Below are 18,800 nucleotides of genomic sequence, written 5' to 3' on the forward strand. Positions count from 1 at the left end.
GCAGAATCCTTTACAATTGCACTCTATGAGCACCTACAAGGATGCATGGATCATGCCATCCCTAGCAAAACCAAGACTCACTCCCCTAAGAGAAGGAAACCAGTCTGGTGGACCCCTGCCATAAACAGGTTATACAACAGAAGGAGGAAACTAGTTCAGAAAAAAAGCAAATCCCAAGAATGAACGACATCCCTGATCAGTATCAGTAAGAAACTAAGGTCCATCATAAAATCATCCAAGGCTAACTTCAAAAGAAAAATAGCCAAGTATCTGAAAGATAACCACAAAGCCTTCTTTAGGTATGTCAAGAATCTGAGTGGCAACTCGCAAATATGCTCTGAGCTAGTGCAAAATAGCACAAAATATACTGAACCTACTGATATTGCCAACATCCTGGCAGATAGAGTTAGTGCAAACGTCACCTCCCTCTCACCTTCAAAAGGGCCCACAACAATACTGGAAAAGTGTAGTGTCCCAGAAATCACAGAAGCACAGGTGAAAACAGCCTTTCAAAAGACAAAAACACAGCATCAATGGGGCCAGATGGTGTCCCAGGCTGTGTCTTGCACGAACTACAGAAAGAACTAACCCCCCACCTAAACGCGCTGTTCAACCTCAGCCTCTCCACAGGCTACATGCCCATAGAATGGTGCACAGCAATGGTTATTCTGCTCCACAAAGGAGGGGCCACAACTGACCCTGGTAACTATCACCCCATAAGCCTGACTAGCCTGGTCTGCAAGGCTATGGAGTGCATCATCATGGAACTCATTAACAAAGACATTGGGAACCTCCAAACACTTGACCTGACCTAGTTCAGCTTTGTTAAGGGCAGATCATGCCTACTAAACCTGGTTGACTTCTTCGAGACAGTCACCAAGGCCATAGACAAGGGAAAGGTGGTTCACACAGCCTACCTTGATCTCGCCAAGGTGTTCGACACCATTCCTCACTCGGGTATTATAGAAAAACTCACCAGCCTGAACATAAACCCCTACGTCACAAGACTGGTTGCCAACTGGCTTACAGACAGAACTCACACGGTAAGAATAACGGGCTCCAGGTCCGACTCTAAACCAGTCACAAGTGGTGTCCCGCAAGGCTTGGTTCTGGGACCCCTACTGTTCAGCATACATTTCTCAGAAGTACAGGCAAACACAGGAGGACTATGGCTAACCAAGTTCGCAGATGACTGCAAACTGGGAGCCATAATTGACACTCTGGCTGACACGGACATCCTTCAAAAAGGCCTTGCTGAGACAGACACCTGGTGTCAAAGTCATGGCCTCAAGCTAAATGCCAAAAAATGCATAGTTATCCCATTTGGGAAAAAACAAAACACCCATGAATTACCACATAGGCGGCAGCCCCCTTAATGCAGACGAGGGAATAAGAGATCTGGGGACCCAGGTAGATAGTAATCTCTCCTTTGACAATCATATTGCCAAGGTAGTTAGGAAATCCTTCTAAGTGGCCCATCTAATTACTAAGGGGTTCACATCTAGAAATAAAGAGGTTATAGTGCCCCTCTACTCTTCACTCATCAGACCCATGATAGAGTACAATGCCCCATTTGGGATGTACCTCACAAGACACTTCCAACAGCTGGAAAGACCACAAAAGCACCTCATCAAGAGGATTACTGGCTTCAAACATATGTCCTATGTAGCCCGACTGAAAAAACTCTGGCTATACTCAGTGGCATATCGCTTACTCAGAGGTGATCTCTGCCTGACTTACAAAGCCATGTCCAACTCAGAAGTGATGGACATGCTCCACCTAAAGAAATCCAAGTCCCTGTGAGCCACGTGCTCTAGTGAGCTATACCTTGCCACAACAATAAATAGAACATGCTGGAGGGATAGATTCCTGTCACAGAGACTCCCCATACTTTGGAACAAAATTCCTAACTACATTAGGCAGAGCCCCTCACTAACACTCTTCAAGAGAAGCCTTGACGAGTGGATGGGTAACAAAAAATACACCCCTGGGATCACTTCATTGGCTCTGCTTGACAGAGGCTCAGTTAATTAATCAATGGGGTGGTGAAAGCTGACACACTCTGACTAGGCTTATGCATGCCCTCGGGCAGATAGCCTAGTACCTACCTATGAACCTATGAACCTAACAATTGGAATACCTTCAGAGATACCTTACTAAAAGGATACACATCCTAAACAATAGGTCTTGCATGGGCCACCTCAAAGATTTATTACTATACTCACTATCCTACAGAGTGCTTAGAGGTGTCATGTCTGGCATACAAAGCATCCTCTGACATAATACAGATGGACTTACTGGACATCAGCAAGTCAAATGGCATCAGAAATACTCAGTCCAGGTATATAAACTGAATGTTGTGGAGAGATGGATATATATCACATAGGCTACCACTGTTCTGGAACAGACTATCCATAAAAATAAAGCAAAGCTCATCCATCCATATTCAAATGCAACTTGGATCTAAGGATGGGTAATAGAAAATGTACTCCAGGATTTCCCCTTGCCACTAATGGATAGAGGCAGTTGCTAAAGGCTGCATTTATGACATGGCCCCTTCAAATTATCTAGGGTATGATCACAGTTGTTCTCACTAGGGCTAATATACAATTATCAGCCATGAGAATAGCTAAGACCAATCAGAAAATGTTAATTCAAGCACCAAAAGAGAATTGGCTAAGCTGAAAATGTCCTCCAAGTGAACCTATGTTGTGGTAGCAAATAATTATAAAAAAAGTGCCCCTGTCACCCTCTGTCTCCCTAGTCTTTAACAGCTTCCGGCACCTATGTGGACATCTGCAATAAATAAACTCTATAATAAAAGGAAAAATTGCTGTCCAGGACCAAAAAGGAGCAGGTGCCTAATTGGAAGCAATCTCTCCTTAGCCTGAACAAGCAAATAAGAGCACTAGTGAAATTCTGCAAATCAAACCGAGTCAAAACTGGCCATATCTACTAAAGACAAGGCTTTCCTTGCATATGTTTGCAATCTCAAGGGAAGCACCCAGATCTGCTCAGAACTGGTGGTCAAGGATGTCACGAAAGGAGATACTGCCAGCCCAGCTATCTGGAATTTTGTAAATAATTATATGTCATTTGTGAATATCATGATTCATATGCTTGTGTTACATGTATTAGAACTGTATGTCCCATAAGATGGTTTGTATGGATGTGTGCTGAAGAGGTATTTTACAAAGTGTTGTTTAAAGATTTAACCACAGTGTATCCTACTGGATTAGAACAGAAATGTACCTGCACTATTATTATGGTTTAGATGTATATATTTTAACAATGGAAACTGGAACACAACAGGTTAACTTCAGAAAAATATGTGAAATTAAATTACTTTATGGCTACGTAATAAAAAGATGTTATCTTTCAGTTTCAGTTCAATGTCTAGAACTAGAGATTTATGTATTATCTTGGAAGTGTTTTATTGTTTTATGACTTCCACCATTTGCCAACGATCTGGGGTCTATATATTTTCACAGGTAGATGCAAAATGTTACTAGCTGCAACAATGGTTGTTTTTCACCTGGGATAGAGTCAGATGACAAGAAATGATGCTATTCTGCAAGTTATCCCAGCAGTAGTATTTAAAATATTAATTTAAGAACTCTCTGAGAGAGACTCAGTATTCTGTATTTTGTCTTTAGCCTGACAACATCAAGATCCATTCACCACATCTGCCTTGCTCTGATAAAGTAAGCTACTGGGGAACAGTATAATTCCCTTAGATGCAGTCAGGAATATAAGAAAGCTTAATTTAGATGGTTTTCTTTATTTATTTGAGAATGTCCTGCAATGTTGTTTTAAATATTTCCTGTGATTTTGAACTTTGATGTTACTGTGATTATATACTGAGTATTTCCTTGTTCTTCTATTATTTATTATTAAATATATTTAAACCTTTCATTGTGGTTGATATTTTTGAGAGGCATTTAAGTTTTAAGAGTACTTGCATATGTATTTGGTGACACTGTGTAGGCCACTCCTAATAGCCTTGCTCTTGGTGAAACTACCATTTGTATTAACAGTAACTTTACACCATAAGATTGGACACCTTTTATTAGCAGCCTTAAAGTAGCTGATAAGGAGTTACTGGTGGCAGAGTAAACTACCTTATAGTCTGGACAGAAAGGGGCATAGCTAGTAAACCTGTGCCAGCCTTTCCCAGGGGTGTGTGTGTGTGTGTGTGTGTGTGTGTGTGTGTGTGTGTGTGTGTGTGTGTGTGTGTGTGTGTGTGTGTGTGTGTGTGTGTGTGCAACTCAAACTTCAAAGAGTGCGTGTGCAAGCTACTTGGGCAGGGACATTCAGCACTGGTTGGACAAAGAGGGTACTGGAGGTCTTGGCTTGATCATTCAGCTTTGATCTCAACTCTATAGCTGTGCCAGTGGGGAGTCTTATTTTGGTCTGTAGAAAGAGGGAGAAACCAGACCTAGATTGACTGGGCCCCCTATGTGCTCTAAAGGAAATTGCACTTGATGCAGAGAGCTGCATCAGGAAATACTGTGTGTGTACCTGTCATCCTCCTAGTGTACGTCCCCCACTGTACATCCACTGTTACAAGTGGTGAGGATTGAGGCTCCTTGATTACTGGGCCAGTGGTGGGTTGTTACAAAGGGCTGGCAGACAGGTTCAGTGAAAACTTCACCCCTCTGTCCCCCATCAGTAAATCAGGACATCCCCAGCAGCTAACCCTCTCCACTTATCTCTAGGGAGCAAGTCATCACTGCCCTCTCAAAGGCAAAAAATACAGCCTCCATGGGACCCAGTAACATCCCAGGCTACATCCCACATAAACTCAGGCAGGAACTTGCAGCACCATTACGCATCCTCTTCAAGCAAAGCCTGAGTACCAGCTTCATCCCAGCCGAGTGGAGGACAGCCACTGTCATCCCTTTGCACAAAGAAAAGCAACCATCAATCCAGGAAATTATAGACCCATCAGCCTAACTAGCCTGAAATGCAAGGCCATGGAGTGGATTATCATGGACCTCATTAACATGGACATTGGCAACCTCCAAACACTCGATCCCACATAGTTTGGTTTCATCAGGGAAAGTTCATGCCTGTTAAATTTGGTTGAATTTTTTGAGAGAGTCACCAAAGCCATGGACGCGGGGAAGACAGTGCACATCACCTGCCTTGACCTGGCCAAAGCCTTTGATACTATTCCCCACTCAGGTATAATAGATACACTCTCTCAATTAGGCATCAATTCTTATGTTACCAGATGTGTAGCAAACTGGCTCACTGATAGAACCCACCTAGTCAAAATAGGGTATGCCACCTTAAGCTGTTGACCCATAATAAGCATTGTACCCCAGGAATTGGTCTTGGGGCCTTTGTTGTTTGAGATATATTTTCTGAGGTGCAGGTCAAAACCAGTGGGCTATAGTTGACCAACTTTTCAGCTGACTGCAAGCTGGGTGCTCTCACCCAAACAAATGACTGGTTCCAGAAACATGGCCTCAAATTGAAAGCCAAAAAATGCAACATCATCCCCTTTGGGCAGAGTGACATCCCCACAAATGATCACATTAATAACAAGGTCCTAAGCACTCAGTCGTGAGGGACTTGGGCATCCAGCTTGATAGCTAACTGAATTTTGATCACCATATTCCTCCATTGTATGGAAAGCTTTCTACATAGCCCACCTCATTAGTAAGGGTATGTCATCCAGGGACAAGGAGGTCATAACATCCCTGTATTCTTCCCTTATAAGGCCCGTTATTGAGTAGAATTCTCCTTTTGGCATGTACATCACAGAGCACATGCAGCAGCTGGAGAGACCACAGAGGTTCTTCACCAGGGGAATCCAGGGCCTCAAAACTTACAAAGATAAGCTAAAGGCCCTGTCCCTCTACTCAGTCTCCTACAGACTCCACAGAGGTGACCTTTTTCTGGCATACAAAGCAATCTCAGTCTCCTCTTTGATGGGCTGCTGCATATCCACAAGTCACGCTCCACTTGACTAACCTGCATACATGACCTCAACCTGGTCGGTAACATCAATAAGACTTGTTGGTGGGACAGACTTGTATCCCAGAGATTCCCCCTTCTGCAGAATAGACTCCCTCTCCATGTCAAGCAGAGTACCCCATTAAACCTTTTTAAGCACAACCTGGATAACTGGATGGGAACAGAAAAATGCACCCATGGGATTCCACCTGAGTCCCTGCTGGACATGGGTATTGGGTGATGACTTGTCAGAACATGGGCTAAATTCTTAGCTAGGCTTGTAAAAGCCTCAGAGCCAATAGCCTAGTAACTTCCTATGATCCTCTTATCATATGATATAGCTTCACGGCACAGTCTCACTCTACAGGCATCCTACATTCTATCAGAGCAAAACTGTGTGACAGACAAACTTAGTAGGATCAGGCCAGACCCTCATGGATGGAAACTACATCAAGGGGTCTTCCAAGATTTGATCCATCTGGGGGGAGTTCCTCAAGTAGGGTCTATATTGATTGACTTGTGGATATGCAGCAGCCCATCAAAGAGGAGACTGAGATTGCTTTGTATGCCAGAAAAAGGTCACCTCTGTGGAGTCTGTAGGAGACTGAGTAGAGGGACAGGGCCTTTAGCTTATCTTTGTAAGTTTTGAGGCCCTGGATTCCCCTAGGGAAAAAAAATTGCTTGACCATCGTCATGAATTTGCCCTTTTCTCCACTGTAATTAGATCTCGGAGTTGGTATATTTAGTTAGGGGGGGCTTTGGGGGTGTGGGAGCAGTGGCCATTCACATAAATGGCAGTTTGATGTTTAGGGGTCAATGAAAAGGTGTTCATTGATTAGCCTTTTCGATGAGGTAATATAGACCCCCTTAAGTAGACTTCTTTCCCTCCTCTGAAAAATCAAATGGCAACAAGATTCTGTTCCAGAACTCCATGCAAGAAGGCCTACAAGACAGATGTTTTTCTCCTTTCCTTAAACAGGAATGCTCCTGTATGCTTTTCCACCCTTTCCACTGTCACTCATGGTACCTCTGAAGATTCAGAAGGAATCCTTCAAGATTATTGTGGTGACTCATTTCTGGTCAAGGCAACCATGGTTCTCCCTTCTTTTGAAAATGGTGAATTAGCACAAGCTTACTTACAGACTGGATCTACTCACAGAAGAACAGGGGTGTTTGATGTACCCCAACATAAATCAACTTCAATTGACTGCCTGAATCATCATCATCATCATCAGCATCATCCCCTTTTTCCCATTTACATCGGGTCGGGGTATCGTATTAACTGTCGCCAACTCTCTTGATTCAGTACCACTCTCCTGCCTTCATCGACACTCATGTCTGACTGTCGCAGATCTTCTTTCACACAATCCATCCACCTCTTTGCTGGACGCCCTCGCTTCCTCTTACCTTCTTCCTGTCTGTCCCAAATCTCCCTCACCAGATTGTCTTCTGCTTTTCTACACATGTGCCCAAACCATCGTAATCTGTTTTCTTTGATCTTTTCTGCAATTGGAGCTACTTTGGCTTCTGCTCTTATGTCCTCATTTCTTCACCTGTCCCGCAGTGTGCATCCTACCACCTTTCTCAGGCACTTCATTTCCATCACCTCTAGCTTCTTCAACTGTTCTGCATTTACTGCCCAGGTTTCTGTACCATACAGTAGTACTGGTCGCACCACTGTCTTGTACATCTTACTTTTCAGCTTCTTTGGTATTCTTCTGTCATATACTACACCTGATACTCTATGCCAGTTGGCTGCAGCCCCTCTGATTCTAGCTTTGACCGCTTCATTCAGAATACCCTTCTCCTCAACCACCCCTCCCAGATACTTGAAGCTGTTTACCTGTTCCACTATCTTCCCATCTATCTTTATTCTCAGCTTCTTCTGATTTCCCCAATCTGCTGCCATTACCACTGTCTTATCTGTGCTTAGTTTCATCCCATGTGCCTTCAGATTTGCATTCCATTCTCCTATCCTTTGCTGAAGTTCTAGATCAGAGTCTGCCTGTACTGCCACATCGTCTGCATACAGAAGCTTTGTTGCTCTGACCCCTCCAACCTGTTTGCTGATGTAGTCCATTACCAGTATGAACAGCAGTGGGCTCAGAGCTGAACCCTGGTGTACACCCACTCCCACTGGGAACCCCTCAGTGAGGCCAAACACTGTTCGTACTTGAGTCACTGGGTCCTTGTACATAGCCTGTACTAATTCTACCAATGTTTCTGGGACTTCAAATCACCACAGTACTGCCCAGATCAGCTTTCTTGGGACCTTGTCATATGCTTTCTCCAAGTCTAGGAAAGCCCAGTTTCACTCTTTCCTCTTCTCTAGTTTCTTCTCAAGTATCTGTCTCAATGCAAGCATCAGGTCAATTGTGCTGCATCCTGATCTGAATCCGAACTGTTCATCTCCCATCTTACATTCTACTATTCTGCGTATCCGTTTATCAATCACCCTCTCCAGAACTTTCATGCAGTGTGGTAGGAGTTTGATGCCTCTGTACTGTCCACAGTTGTGGATGTCCCCTTTGTTCTTGTACACTGGCATGAGTATGCTTATTCTCCAGTCATCTGGAATACTCCTTTCTCTCCACACTGCAATTAGTACCCTCAGGAGCCATTTCTCCCCTAGCTCACCCAGCATCTTTATCATATCTGCTGTGACCTCATCTGAGCCTGCTGCTTTCCCTGACTTCATTTTCCTTAGTGCTGCTCTTACTTCTTCTAAGCTGGGCTCCTCTTCTACTCTCATTGTAGGCTGTTTCTGGGGCAGTACCGCTTTTGTGGGGTTTTCTTCATTCAGAAGCTGCTGGAAATACTCCTTCCATCTGCCTTTGATGTCCTGTGGGCTGGTAAGCAGGTTGTTGCTGGAATCCCTTATGAAGGGTGTCTGACTATCTTCTTTATCTTTCTGTCTTTGCCTTGCAACCTGGTATAGTTTCTTTGTGCCCTTACTGAGTCACTTTCCAGAAGCTGATAGAGTGCCTCTGATGCCCTATTCTTTGCTATTGCAACTTCTTTCTTAGTTTCTTTGTTAGCCAACCAGTAGTCCTTCCTAGCTTGGTCAGTCTTTTCAATCTCCCACTTCTTCCTGCACTCCTTCTTTCTTTTGATTACTTCCTGCACTTCTGCATTCCACCACCAGGTTTCCTTATGTACCTTATTTCCATACCTGGCTCGGCCACATATCTTTTCTGTAGTCCTAACACATGCTGTTTTTAGGCGCTGCCACTCTTCTTCAACTCCACCTATTTCCTCTGCCTGAATAATAGAGTCTTAATTCTTTTTAAGAACCTGTTTACTGAGAATGTGCAGCAGATACTAATGGAGACAAAGAAGCCTGTTACAAGGAAATCATGTATTAGCAAATGGAAACATTTTTCTAGTTTGTGCCAACAACATAACTAGCACCCATTCAGGGCTAGTTATTCTCTGGTTCTACAATATTTGTGTGAGTTGCTGTCATATGGCCTTTCCTAGTCCTCTACCAAGGTTCATTTATCACCCATATCAGCATGTCTGCCCATGGATCCTTCTCTTTCAATGCAGTCTCATGTAAAAATGTTCTTAAAACAGTTTTACATAACAGGCCTCCAAGAAAACTGCTCCTCCCCTTAGGATCTTAATTTTGTGTTAGAGAAACTAACACTTGCTTTATTTGACCCAGCTAATCTGGCTTACTTGTGGTTCTTAACATGGCAAACTGTTTCACTGATTGCTCTGACCTCTGCGAGAAAGGTATCTCAGTAGCAAGTTCTTATAGTGAGTCAGCCCTACCTCATTTTCCCTAAGGATAGGGTTTCTTTGAGAACAAATCCTTTTATGCATAAAGTGATATCTGAGTTTACTTTAAGTCAAACCATCCATCTCCCAATTTTCTTTCCTGAACCTAAAAATGAGAGAGAAAGGCTACTCCATACTTTGGATGTCTACCGACAACTCAGGTACTATCTTCACCTAACTAAATCTTTCAGTTCTTCAGATCAATTTTTCATTTCTTGTAAAGGTAAGAAGAAGGAACTACCTGTGTCAAAACAAACTATTTCCAAATAGTTGTCCAAGGCTATTACGTGTTATTATACTCACCATAACAAAACAGTTCCAGATAGGATCAAGGCCCATTCTACTAGGGCCATGGCTACATCTATGGCTTTTTGGAAAGATTTAGATTGTAGAAATATTCTAGAAGCTGCAACATGGTCCTCTGTACACATTCTACAAAGTACTATAAGCGTGATTCCTTCTCTAGGACTAGATCAAGCTTTGCTAGAACCATTCTCCAGGGGCTCCTGGACCCTTCGCCTTCCACCCCCCAAATATTGTTAGCTGTAGTAACCTACCCATAAAGCTAAGGCTACTGCAGCAGTGATCAGTATAAAGAACATAGTACAGTTGTAAGAGTAAACTTACCGTAACCATAATTGTTCAAATGATCACTGCTGCAGTAGCACTTCCTCCCTCCACCCCCTTTTGTTTTTTTGGTTTGTTGTTAAAGCCAGGGTGTGGTTATGTTTTGTTGCTCCTAGCATTGTCCTTTGGAGGGCACAGCATCCCTCTCACTCTGTTGGCAGGAGAGCTCTGAAGGGCTTCGCGCCCAAACTTTATAGGTGGTCTGTATATTGCATATGTGCCGTACCTCAAAGTGAGTATGTAAATAAAAAAAAAACACCCCTCATTACATGACAGACTGTAAACCTTCACATCCATATGTGTGTGTGTGTGTTAATTATTGCATATATAGAGTAACAGAACTGTGGAGCAGAGCTGGACTGTCCCTGGCTTGAAGCTTTACTTGGGGGATAGCGGTGTCAGTGCATTGTGCTTGGTTAATTATTGCATATATAGAGTAACAGAACTGTGGAGCAAAGCTGGACTGACCCTGGCTTGAAGTTTTACTTGGGGGATAGCGGTGTCAGTGCATTGTGCTTCCTGAAACATCTGTGTGGTGTCCTCTGTTGACATTTTGCAATAGTTTTTGCACCTCTTAGCCATTACAGCACTGTTTTTGGGAAAGGGAGTCAAAGCTGCACTGTTCAACACATGTAATGTGTGTGTGTGTGGGGGGGTATATGTCTCTGTCTATTAGTCAAAGTGTAATGAACAGCAAAATTTGCAGCTGTGGACTGACAAAGTGATGGGTAACATTGAATAAGCATTGTTTTAGTTTAAGCACTTGGGCTTCAGACCAGTTATTTTACATTAAGAGGGTTCGTGGTCTGCACTCTTGTGGGAGGAGAGGCTGGACTCTGTCCTTCTGAGCTGGGAATTTCTGGTTAAAGGCTTATAGTGCCTGCATATTTGAACTGCTTCTTACTGAAATTGGTACACCTTGTTTGCTGTAGCATAGACTAGATCCAGGCCTGCTGAATCTAGCTTTGTTTGTATAACTTGAGCACTAATCCAGGCATTCTTTAAAGTATTCAATTGTATTTATTACTGCTTGGTAGTAGCTTGATTAAAGTGTAGCTATCATTCTAAGTCTTTTGGATTAAGCACTTGGGCTTCAGACCAGTTGTTTTACTTTAGGAAGGTTTGTGGCCTGCATTGTGGTGGCAGAACAGGTAGCTTACATCCTTCTAAGTTGGGAACTGCTGAATGAGGGCTCAGTGTCTGTTATTCTAAAAGTGTATTAGTTCTGGTTTTAGCACTTGGGCTTCAGGCCAGTTATTTTACATTAAGACGGTTCATGGTCTGCACTCTTGTGGGAGGAGAGGCTGGACTCTCCCCTTCTGAGCTGGGAATTTCTGGTTAAAGGCTTATAGTGCCTGCATATTTGAACAGTTTCTTACTGAAATTGGTACACCTTGTTTGCTGTAGCATAGACTAGATCCAGGCCTGCTGAATCTAGCTTTGTTTGTATGCTTGTTATTTCCCTGAAACGCTAATTCCACCTAAAACGTGGCTTTTCAGTGCTTCTGTGGATCCCTAGTGATATCTGCATTGCTTACTGTACTTATTTCCTTGTTTCACTTGAAAGAAAGTTACTGTTTGTCATTTTTGCATTTAAGTTACATGTAACACATTGCATTTAAGTTACCTGGCACTTGCTCACTAAAGCAATTATATAAGTCAGCACTAAAAATTAAAAGCACTACACCCTCACAAACTCCCCTTGAGTACCTTGTTCCCCATTGGCCCTTTTTTTCAGTTATAAAGGAATTCCCAATACTATTCTAGTATGTCCAAAGGTCAGTTGTCAATCTCCTCTCTGGTCCAGCTGGTGAATCTGGGAATCTTGAGGCAATGTTACAACTGCCTCATGTACACAGACAACCCTCTCCTCCTCCCAACAAATTCCAACACATGTGAGAGATGCAACCATATAGCCAAACTGGAGGCTAAGCTCTCTCAACTCAGTACTGGCGTAACAGTCAGGAGGAGAAGGAAACCACACTCACTACAATTCCAGTCTCACATAGACCTACCACGACAGCAAACCAAACACATAAACACACAAAAACATACTCGGAGGCTCTAAATAAAAATCTGCCTAAGCAGCAGAGACCTCCAAAGCAGACATCCAAGCAACCGCTACCCCAAAACAAAACATGTGCAACACATAGCTCACAAAGCCCAGTGTGCTGAACAGTCAGAGCCCTTAAGGCTAAACAACACACCTGATACACTTGTAATAGGTGACTCTATCATCAGGCTCACCAGGCTGAACAAGGAGAAGGTCACGGTGAGCTGCCTGTCGGGCGCTAGGATCCGCCACATAACACAAGCACTCAGGTCACTCCAAGGAAGTACAAATATGACTCAGTCATTGTCCATGCTGGTGTGAATGACCTGAGACGTACCTCCCTGGACTACATGAAAAGAGACATAGAGGAGCTCTCTGAGCATGTAGCCCAGGCTGGTATGACCCTGACCTTGAGTAGCATCTTACCCTCACCAAGAATGATGCCACAATATGAAGACAAGATGATCAATTTCAACAATTGGCTTAAGTATTGGTGTCATTCAAAGGGGATCCAATGCTTGTCAGCCTGGGATGACATGCTCGACAAGCCACGATGCTTCGCTAGGGATGGCTTGCACCTGTCACCCCTGGGCTTTCGGATATTGGCAAAGGCTCTTGCTATCCCCATAGTGCCTTCTTTAGGCAAGGCTCAAAAGACAAACCCACCTCCATAGGTATCACGAGGGATAAGAAACTAACAGTAATGCTACTCAACGCCAGAAGTCTAAACCTCAAGATGCACGCACTCAAAACTCTCCTTAGCATGGAGAACATCGATATCTGTGCAGTAACAGAAACCTGGTTCAAGGCTCCCGAGAGCACCCCAGCACTACCAGGTTATACCTCATACCATGCTTTTCAGCCCCAAAACTTGGACTGAACCACAAAAGGAAGCGAGTATCAATATTCGTCAAAGATACCCACACCTCCAGGTTGGTGGCACAGCACAAAGCATCAGAAAATATCCATGTGCAACTAACAGTGGGTAAAACTGCCATCCAGTTTATAGCCTGCTACAGACCACCATCCCAAACCCAGGAACCCCACTTGGCCTTCCTGAGAACACTGGAAAATATGAAGGTCTCTCCAAACACCATTATATTGGGCGACTTCAACTACCCAAACATAGACTGGGAGCATTACTCTAGCTCCAACACCCTAGCCCAAAGGTTCCTAGAATTTATAAACTCAAATGCTATGGAACAACTTGTTACCAGTCCCACAAGAGGGGAAAACATACTGGACCTGATCATCACCAACATGGGGACTCTATGCTCCAGACCAGAAGTGTTTCCCTCACTGGTAAGATCAGACCATAAACTAATCTCACTGGATATTCACATCCCGACCCCATCCTCTGCCCAGAAAACCACAGTGAAAAACTTCTCTAAAGCAAATTTCACACTCCTCAAAACTGAAGTGGAATCCTTCAAAGCCCTCGGGCTGGTGGAAAATACAGCTCAGACCACAGAATCCTTTATAAACGCATTCTATGAACACCTTCAGGAATGCATGGATCATGCAATCCCAAATAAAACCAAGACCCAATCCTCCAAAGGCAGACGTCCTGTCTGGTGGACCCCAGCCATAAACAAACTATACAATAGAAGGAGGAAGCTACTACATGATAGAGCAAAATCCCAAAAAGGGAAGGCATCTCTGATCAGTATTAGCAAAAAACTGCGGGCACTCATAAAATCGTCTAAGGGCAGCTTCGAGACAAAAATTGCACAGGACACTAAGGATAATCACAAGGCTTTCTTTATTTATGTTAGGAACCTGGGTGGGAATTCCCAGATATGCTCAGAATTAGTCCAAAATGACAAAAAATACACCGAACCCACAGACATTGCCAACATTTTAGCTGACAGGTTCAGCGCAAACTCCTCCCCCCCTCCCCACCAAAAGGGCAAATATCTATCCCAGCAGAGTTCTGCCCCCTGACATCTCAGATGGTCAGGTAAGAGCCGCCCTCTCCAAAGCAAAAAACACAGCATCAATGGGACCAGACGGTGTCCTGGGCTGCGTCCTACATGAACTCCAAGAAGAGCTAAACCCAAACATAAATCTACTGTTCAATCTCAGCCTTACTACAGGATATGTACCCAAATAGTGGCATACAGCAACAGTGGTCCCTCTCCACAAAGGTGGTGCCTAAACGGATCCTGGAAACTATCGCCCCATAAGCCTGACTAGCTTGGTCTGGAAAGCTATGGAAAGGATCATCATGGACCTCATAAATAAAGATATTGGGGACCTACAGACACTGGATCCTACCCAGTTCGGCTTTGTTAAGGGCAGATCCTGCCTCATAAACCTGGTTAATTTCTTTGAAACAGTCACCAAGGCCATTGATGAGGGGAAAGTGGTCCACACAGCCTACCTGAACCTGGCAAAAGCCTTCGATACAATACCCCACTCGGGCATTATAGATAAGCTCACCAGCTTAAATATAACCCCCTATGTCACTAGATGGGTTGCAAACTGGCTCAAGGACAGAACCCACATGGTTAGAATTGCTGGAGCCATGTCAGACTCCAAACCAGTTACAAGTGGCATCCCACAAGGCTCAGTCCTGGGACCTCTCTTGTTCGGTATATATTTCTCGGAGGTACAGGCCAACACGGAAGGACTGTGGCTGACCAAGTTCACAGATGACTGCAAACTGGGCACCATAATCGACTCTCCAGCTGACACAAGCATCCTCCAAAAGGGCCTCATAGAAACAGACAACTGGTGCCAGTGCCATGGCCTCAAGCTAAACGCCAAAAAGTGTATAGTCATCCCCTTTGGCAAAAAAACAAATTACCACATAGGTGGTAATCCATTAAGTACAGAAGAAGTAATTAGGGACCTGGGGACCCAAGTTGATAGCAATCTCTCATTTGACAACCACGTGGCCAAAGTGGTTAGAAAAACATTTTATATAGCCCACCTAATCATGAAGAGATTCACATCTAGATCAGGGAGGTCATCGTGCCTCTTTACTCATCCTCATCAGGCCCATAATTGAGTACAATGCCCCTTTTGGGATGTACCTTACCAGACACCTGCAGCAACTGGAAAGACCCCAAAAGTACCTCACCAAGAGGATCAAAGGGCTCAAACAGATGCCATATGCTGCCTGGTTAAAGAAACTCCAGCTCTACTCAGTGGCATACCGCCTGCTCAGAGGCGATCTGTGCCTGACGTATAAAGTCATGTCCAACCCGGAATTAATGGACATGCTGCACCTCAGAAAATCCAAATCCCATCGAGCTAAGCGCTCAAGAGACTTGAACCTCAGCACTGAAATAAATAGGACATGCTGGAGGGACAGATTCATAACCCAGAGGCTCCCTTCACTCTGGAATAAAATCCCAGTCCAGGTTAGGCAGAGTCCCTCATTGACTCTCTTCAAGTGGAATCTTGATGAGTGGATGGGAGATCATAGATTTACCACGGGTATCACTTCTGTGTCACTGTTAGACAGAGGCACAGTATACTAACCTCGAAAAACGGCATAGCAAAATTAATTTAAAATGGGTGGCGAAAACCAAACACACTCTGGCTAGGCTTATAAATGCCCTAGGGCAGATAGCCTAGTATGAACCTATGAACCTATGAAACAGATCTGCCCACATTAACCATGTATCACTGTTTTGTGTGTGTGTGAGACTATGTGGTGTAAAAGAACTACGTAGCAAATCTGTACTAACACCTGCTTCCTACCCTGCTGAGAGGAATGCTTGTGTAAGTTCAGTGGACTGGCTCCAATAGCTAGGGATGGTTGTCCTGAGCTGACATCCATCTATAGCTTTTGTTTGCCAAAGCCATTGCAGCAGTGTTTTACAGAGAGGTGAGAACAGCCTCAGAGTTGACTGGTATGCCGTGTAGATGTGGATGGCTGTGTGTTTGTTGGGAGTGGAGGTGTCCCTTTGTAAGTGTGGTTGTGCATTGTGAAATGGAGGGATTAAGAGTAAAACTGTGCTCAGTGTGGTCCACAGTGGTTTGATCATTGTTTGACTGAGGCATATACACTGCACTTTGCTTGTCAGTAAATTGTTTAAGTGCCCTGTTTTTAGTACGGTATATCACTGCTGCAGCTGCTGGTACTGTTTCAGTACATGTGTCACATTGTTTGAGTGCCCTGTCTGGAGTACGGTATTACTGCTGCAGCTGCTGGTACTGTTTCAGTACATGCGTGTTTTGAAGTACGCACATGCCTATGTGATTTGGGGTAGTTGCAATGGAGAGCAGATGAGTAGGAGTGGTGGATCTGTTATCAGTGTACTCCACAAGTGTCCCTAATTTGCTCTGACATACTAGAATCTATAATGATTTTTAAAAAAGTGTTGGATTCTCATGAACAAAAAATGACATTCATTGCAATTAAAGACTTTTTTTCAGAAAGTGAATACTGATTCATGTAGTCTTATTTTGTGAGCTTATCCTTGAAAGTTCCGATTTGGAATCTTTCTCCATGAGTCTGTTGCTGAGAGGATGAGCCCCATGCTTCAAGTATACAACTAAGATAGACTACATAAGCAATAGTGACAAAAAGTACTGGGTCACATCAGAGGCTTGGGAGGTCATTTTTAAGAAGAAACCGAGAACTGTTTCATTGTTATGTAAAGCTTGGCATTAAATACCTTAGTTCAGGTTACGCTATAACAGAATAACTATGCAAAGATAACCAAATGAGCAGCTAGAATGCATTTCCAATTGAATATTTTACTGTGCACATTTTATGAAATGGATAGATTGGCCTGAAGTCTGGGTTGATGTGTGTGTGCTTTTTTTTTGAAACTTAAAGACTTCATCACAGAGTTGTAGGAAGTCTGTATATTTGAAGTATTTGAACACAATGATATTTGCATCTGCCAGTTTAGGTATTTTGAAAGAGAACCAAGACTGAACTAATTTACTGGTAAAACAGGTTCCAAAAAATGAAGCTAGAGCTGAATAAAAGAACTAATTTATTTTAACATCAGGTTTAGCGCTTTCATCTACTCACGGTAGACTTCCTCAGAACACCATGTCCAAGAACAACAGTCTTTAAATAAGAATACCCTTCCAATAATGTGACTGCATTAATTAACCTCATTAATATTCATCAATTCAAATCGAAACTACTATAATCTAACAGTGCTAATACATGTGAATAGTAATTTAAAATTATATAATCACAATCAAGTTTTCAAATTAAAAAACATTAAAAACAAGTACACAGAAGTGTAAATGTGTTAAAAAGTATATACAATATATCACTGTGGGAAACAATAATGTTTTAAAATACTGATGCTAACACCTATTATTAGTGTGGTTAAAATACAGCTATACATACCCCTTTCAAGCTCTTAATATAGGTTTGGTAGATATACGGTCATTTAATCCTGGAGGGAAAGGTGTGGCTTCCTCCTCTTATGATATGCATGTATGATTTGCCTCCCAGCATGCTTCAGCGATACCACTCTACAAATCCTATGACACTCATTAGGAGACACTATAACTCACAATTCCCCAGATCAGACATGCAAGGATATGTAATACTGGCCAGCCAGATCCCACCTTCACTGGCCCATACATTCAGTGACACATGGTTATTTGTTCTTCAGTTCAGTCTGGTGAAAGTGTAATCACCTCAGTTTCTTCATACCACATACAGTCCCTTTCTTCATGGACATCTTTCACTGGTTCATCATGTTTGTGAATGCTTTTTTTAAGAAGTTTAGGGCAATGATTTCAGTTTCAGTTTTATTGATGATATCTTCTACAACATGATGTGAATAAGATGACAAGCCTTGGCTGTTTGTACCACAAGCATTGTTTTCATTGGGTTGTACCACGTTATGATTTGTTATGCTGGAGATCATACACGCCTTTTTCCTTTTTTTGCACAGCATCATTTCTCATGTTGCCATGAAGTTCTGAAACAGCTGATGGCATTTTTATCTCAGACACCAAATGGTGAAGTGCTATTTTTTATATATTTAATGATCTAGTCACTTTCCATTTCTTGAAGTCTGTTTAGGTTTTATGCTGGATCTAATGGCATATCTCTTCCTGAGTTTTCTTTTACACCAGGAACTACTGGTGATCCTATTAGTTTAGATTCCATGTTCGGAATATATTTATCATGAAATATATCCTTGGCAGTTTGTATACTCCTAGATACACTTTGATTTAATTCTGCAGCTTTGAGTTATGTAGCTGTCTGTTCCATGTCCTCACCAAGTATTCTGGTGTGAGCTTTAGTATTCTAAAATTTTCAAATTTTGTCTCTGATTTTCTCCATGCTGGTAATCTCTCTCAGCTTCAAATGTTACTACGAGCTGTTTCCTTCTGTATGAGGGGATTATTTAGTTCTTGCTGGTTTGATAAATCAATTTGA

Source organism: Protopterus annectens, chromosome 7.part0, assembly GCF_019279795.1.
Source record: "Protopterus annectens isolate FY-2018-M chromosome 7.part0, PAN1.0, whole genome shotgun sequence".
Lineage (NCBI taxonomy): Eukaryota > Metazoa > Chordata > Ceratodontiformes > Protopteridae > Protopterus > Protopterus annectens.